Source organism: Haplochromis burtoni, unplaced genomic scaffold (genome assembly GCF_018398535.1).
Source record: "Haplochromis burtoni strain Fernald_Lab_line unplaced genomic scaffold, NCSU_Asbu1 Contig_18, whole genome shotgun sequence".
NCBI lineage: Eukaryota > Metazoa > Chordata > Actinopteri > Cichliformes > Cichlidae > Haplochromis > Haplochromis burtoni.
Genome location: NW_024582379.1, coordinates 2,918,509 through 2,925,023, shown reverse-complemented (window position 1 = coordinate 2,925,023; position 6,515 = coordinate 2,918,509).

The window sequence follows — 6,515 nt, the reverse complement described above, 5'->3', positions numbered from 1 at the left end:
AGTTGTTGCAAGTTTAGTGTGGCGGAGCACCAAAGTCTGTGGAGGAGCGGCATGTCCCTTTCCGTCCTTCAATAAATTTTTCTGGCACAACTTCACCTACTCCCTTAAGCACATGGAAAAGACAAAAATCTGATGATGTGAAGACTCTAGCCACACTTAAAGGACTAGGGAACTACTTTATTGGCTGACCCAATAAAGTAGTAGCAGTCACCCTCATCCACCCATCTAGTGTCAGAAGCAAGGCTCTTTAAAGCCTGCACCATTAAATATTTGCTAGAAATTTGAGTTTGAGTTTTTTATATATATATACACATACATGTAGATATATATAAAAAATTACATGCATGAGCTTTAGTTTGTTTAATTTTTTTTTTCATTTGCATTGCTATGTGGCTTTTGTGAGTGCTGTACCTAGAGAGAGCTGACTGTGAAAAAGCTCTCAATTTACCAGTCGATCTATGTCACCACCCTCACAAGCTGTGGGTACTGATCAAAAGAATGAGATCGCTGATACAAGCAGCAGAAATGACCTTTCTCTGAAGGGTGGATGGCCTCTCCCCTATAGATAGAACGAGGAATATAATCATTAAGAAGGGCTCAGAGTAGAGCCACTACTCCTCCACAATGAAAGGAGCTAGGTGAGGAGGTTCGGGCATATGAAAAGGATGCTGCCTGGGTGAGGTATTCCGGGCATGTCCCACCGGCAGGAGGCCCCAGGGAGACCCAGGTCACCCTGGAGAGATTATATCTCTCTGCTGGCCTGAAAACATCTTGGCGTTTCCCTGGAAAATCTAGAGGAGGAGGCTGGGAAGAGGGAAGTCTGGGCTTCTCTGCTTAGGCTGCTGCCTCTGTAACCCGGTCCCGGATAAGAAAGTGAATTGATGGATGATTAAAAATAATAAAAATAGTTATTACACTCTTTAAGAACTGAGGGGAAATTCCATTGACAAAGTACACTACACAGGTACCTGAATACAGCAAAATAAAAACAAAAGCCCAGTCCACAGAGTTACAGCACAGTCCAGTCCTTGTAACTGTCCAGCAGGCTGTTTCCTGATCTCTTCTCATTCTCAAACAGCAGCCAGACCCACAGGAAATGAGCTGTCCTTCTTCTGCACAGTTCCCGTCTAATATCACTTCCTATGAGCTCCACAAGACTCCAGCATCTGCCCAGTGTATTGTGCAGATGTAATCAGCTGTCAGCCTGTAGTTCCACATTACAGCCACCAAGTGGCCCTAAGCCACCAGCTTCCAGCTGCAGGCTGACTTATCCAGTCATCATTACTCAGTTTGGTCAGTTAACCACTCTTTTAGTCCAGCAAACAAGTATGGCAGCACATTAGAAATGTGCACAGCACACTAAAAATCTTTATATTAAGACTAAAAGATCTAAAACAACCAAAGTCAAAGTTTTATATAAATACTTTTAGATAGCACAGGTAGTTAAATATATTAAATGAAGTTAAATATTCTTCTGCCAGACAAATAAACAATAAGGATCAGCTTCCGATGTAATGATAGTTACTTTTATCTAAATATGATATTTTAAAAAAAGTAATTTTGTTTTTTCTTCTGCCAAGAGAGAGCAGTGCAACTTAGCCAAAGGACACAGACTGGAGCACGAATGATTAAAAATTAAATCTATTTTTAATTCACCCCTCAACAATACAGGGACTAACTACACATGGCTAACACTTAGATGGTGTCAGGATCTCATCTCTACTTTTGATATCTGATATGGTTCTGTTGGCTTCATCAGGTGGTGGCCTCCAGCTCGCTCTGGAGCAGTTCACAGCCGAGTGAGAAACGGTGTGAATGAGAATTAGCACCTCCAAGTCTGAGGCCACGGTCCTCAGCCAGAAAAGGGTGGACTGCCCACTCCGAGTCAGGGACAAGTAACTGCCCCAAGTGGAGGAGTTTAAGTATCTCAGGGTCTTGTTCACGAGTGTGGGGATGTCAAATGCTTGAACCACCTCAACTGGTTCCTTTCGATGTAGAGGAGTAGTGGCTTTACTCTGAGCCCCTGCCAGGTGGCCAAACTCCTCACCCTATATATATCTATAAGGGAAGGGCTAGCCACCCTTGGGACCCAACTTATTGCTGGCTATGCAGACCAAGCTCTTGGGATTGAATGGCCCGTAGCAATGGGCCAGAGACCCCATACATGCCTTCTCCAAGTCCACAAAACACATGCAGACTGGTTGGGCAAACTCACATGCACCCTTAAGTATCCTCAAGAGGTTAAAAAGTTTATCCAGTGTTCCACAACCAGGACAAAAACCGCATTGTTCCTCCTGAATCGGCTGCCTCCGAAGTCCCACAGGCTAACCCAGCCCGATAGGACTTGAGTGGTGAAGTCTCCCAATAAGACGACAGGTGGAGTCCTCAGGTGGAGCACCCACTACTCTGAACTGTCATTCAGCGCATGGGTCCAGGGAACAAATCCTTGCGTCCACCAGGAAAAACTCCAATGTAAGGGAGTAAGCTGAGGGGACACTAAGATAAGACACCCACCCCAGCCTGCCACCTGTCACCAAGGGCAACTCCAGGCTGAGACAGAGATCAGCCCCTCTCCAGGAGACTGGTTCCGGAGCCCAAACCGTGTATTGAGGTGAGCCCGACTATATTTAGCCAGTACCTCTCAGCCTCACACATTAGCTCAGGCTCCTTCCCTTCCCTTTGAAGCAGATGGCCTACATAAGCAGAAGACTGTACTGTGTGCCAGTCCTGTCAGCTGCGAACAGGAAACTTAGGCAACAATTCATACAGGCTCACCAAAACTGGACAATAGGAGACTGGAAAAAAACGCTGGTCTGATGAGTCTTGAGTTGAAGGATCCAGATGGTAGGGTCAGGATTTGGTGGATTCATCCTGCTTTGTATCTGGCTGTTGGTGATGTGATGATGTGGGGATAGGTTCTTGCCACAATTTGGGCCTCTTAGTAGCAGCTGAGAATCATACGCTGGCCTTAAAGGACAATGGTAAAGGTCAAAGATAGAAAAAAAAATTGCATTCTAGCTAACCCTGAAACAGTTTTGGCATTTTTTAAAGAGTTACTTATTTGATTTTACATGAGAGATCACAGGAAATAAGATTAAACGAGGGTAAAGCACAAAGGTACCCACCTTTAATTCTTGTTTGTACACTTTTCTTGATTTGTCCAGTTATTACAGATTTAATCTGTTTTGGTTGACTACCTGTTACGGGAAGTGTCGATGTTTTGTGTTTTCTTTTGAAGAAATTTCTTTACAAAGGAAAGCCCCAGCAGAAAAACACTGACTCCTAAAATTCTTGCTCTGAAAGCCACACCCAAAGGAAAAGAATGATCTTTATCTGAAAAGCCTCAATAAAAGTGGTCCTTGAAAGATGGACCACAGCATCTCATCAGAGCCTGCAGTCAACCAAAGCCTCCTGCTGTCATGAATTTCCGTGCTGGTAAGCATCCTGAAATGAGGCTGTGTCATTTGAAAGCAGGCTGCAGCTCGACTCGAGTTTTTGGTCGGCAAACTTGCTCAGTGTAATCAATCTAATTAATCTCCACTGTGTTCCCTTTCATGCTGCTGCTGCAGTCCTTATCTTCTTCTGCCTGCTGGCTGTGAAAGCAAACTGTGAGGCTGTTGGAAACAGGGCAGCCAAGCGTGCCTTGAATGCCAGCATCCGGATGATTAGGGTGAAGATACGTAGCGCGCTGGAGCACTTGGTAAGGCTTCTGATGCTTACAAAGATCATTAGTATTACATAATGAGGGAAGAATTTAGACTTTATAAAAGAAACTGATGTTTTTAACTTGATTCTGTCTCTGCTGAAACTAAACTGAGCTGGTAAACTGTGTTTTAAAGAGAGGTTATAGGTAGTCCACCACTGGTTTAGTAAATTAAAACTTTTATAGTCATATCAGGTTATTCGAGGTGCATACACTGGTATTAGGATGTTACAAGCAATACCAGTTGTAGGCTGTGCTCCCTTGATTATATGGACATGAGGAGCTGGTGACACCACAGACCATGAGTGCATGTTGATGCATTACAGGCATTATCAAGACTTTTGCTCTATTTTTAGCAGCTGGTTTAAAAAAAAAAAAAAAAAAATGTAAACATAACTTTACATTAGAAAACAAAGAAAGGCATAATAAACTCTTCCTGGGACTGAAAGTGATGAATTAAGAGCTGTATTTGAACTGTCTGTCAGTTTCAAATTCTTCTGTGGATCATTTGCATGCGTTTGTGTTACAAAAATAACAACACATCATCATCAGTTTCACACAAACAGCGATGAGTAGTTACTGAGTTGTATGTTCATGGATTCTCCTGCAGGATGCTTTTGGACTGCTTCCCAACATCACCTGCTTCACCCTGAACATTTCAGAGCTGATCAAGCCGGAGCAGCGGCACCTCACCGCTCACCAGCTAAGCTCCTTCGAGTGCTACATGGCAAAGGTGTCAAAGTTCACCCCGGAGATGTCGTCACAGCTGCACTACATCTGCCAGATCATACGTGATGTGCTGCATCTCTGGACTGGCAATACGGTCTCCCACACATGCAGACTACCCTCCTTCAAGCAGGACTTGGACAGCTATGTGTACACTAAGTGCTTGCTGGAGCTTGTGGAAGAATGGCTCGGCAAAGCTACGTTTAGAATTCACTGATTGGTCGGCTACTAATGTTCTCTTTTATTGAAAATATTTAGTTAAATCTGATACCTGGTCATGGATTCTATTGAGCAAATGTTTTGTATTGAAATTAAAGTGATGAAAAGACAAAGTTTTCAGTTTTGTTGTATTTATTGTGATTCTGAATCATTTAAGGCATTTTCCATCATGTTACATGTAGACATTTGGGAAGAGCACAAAGAAACAGTCGTATCCAGCATAAGAAAATATCTTTTCTTCATAAAACCAACAATACAATACTAAATGTGGGGAGTCGAACATAAGCAGATCCAATCTGCGTCATCCTGTACATCATCCAAAACAAATCCACACAAAGAAACACAAAAGTAAAGATCACTAGAGAGAGAGAAGGAAAGAAAACTGTGTAATACAGGAGAGAAACGGCACAGAGACATCCTCAAAAGAGGAGAAACAACTACAAAACTATTTAAAGAGAAAGCCTAGCTGCATTCAGAGGTGCATCTTCATCATCAAATAGTAGTAAATCATATCTGAACTCTATATATTTGACTCGCAACACCAAACTGTTCATTTAAGTGTTCATCACTGCATTCTCCATTTTTTGTGAACTGAGCAGCCTACAGAGGAACACAAGAGCACAACTTCCCCTATAAAAGACTCGTGCAATCCAATCATAAATAAAAAAAGAAAAGAACTGCACACACAAAAAGCTGCACATTCATCTATTAAACATGGTGCGTTGTGCTACTGTAAACTCAGTTGTTCTGCACAATAAAAGAAAAAAACAAAAACAAACTCACAACATCTGCCTGAGGAGTGCTGAACCACAAAAGAAGATAGAGACGAATCCGCTGGCAAAGATCACATGCAGGCACACCTTGGCTGCCAGCTGCACTCACAGTGTCTAACCCTCAAGCTCTCCACAAAGCAGAGTACTCCATAAAAACATTATGCCAGTAACACAACAGACTGAGAATACTCTTGGATATGGCTTTGGGTGTGTTTCTTTGCGCTTCCTCCAATGCATTGCTTTTTATCTGTTTTTGCTTTGAACACGTGTACCCGTGAGAAGGAAAGAAACAGCAGGTAAGTGAAACCTGTACCCTTACAGACAGTACGTGTTCCTGCTGAGAAGGATCCTGGCTCGACTTGTTCTTAGATGATTAGGGTACCCTGAGTGATCAGTAAAGAACCAGAAAGACCCCTACTGCACACTGAAGATCCTGTAACACTGTAGATGCGGGAATATACAGTAGTGTATGCAAAATCTGTACTGCTAGTTCAGTTACGCGTCTTGTGGGCGCTGACAGTAATGTTGCGGCATCGTGCTGCGGCCTGCAACATTCATCCTTGTGTTGTTTGCAGGTGAGCTCAGTAGAAATGGGCAGAGCAGGGACGGAAAAAAACTGCTATGAACAAGATAACATTCACCTGAGTAAACAAGGGACGGTGAACAGAACAGGACAGGCAAATTCCAACATATAAGTATTCAACTTTAATATATTTCAATCTCCTCAATGGGAGGTGTTTGAACCTCCAAATAAAATAAATTGTACTTCTAGCTAGATTAAAAAACAAAACAAAAAAAAAAACAAAAAACATCTGATAATCTTGTGAAAGGAAAGAAATGATGTCCTTATACTGCATAAGAGAACAAACTTCACATTCAGTATTTCCCTTTTTGAAACACAATCTTGCGACTTAACATTTTTTAAATGTAACTTAAATTTAAATACAAGTTGTTGCTTTCAAGACATAAAAACAACATGGGCCAGCTTCTAATACACTAAAAGAGGAAAATCATGTGAAAGTTAAAGATAGTCATAGTTACTTCTATTTAAATATGATTAAAAAGTCATTTTTGCACTCATTTTGTTTGGTGCA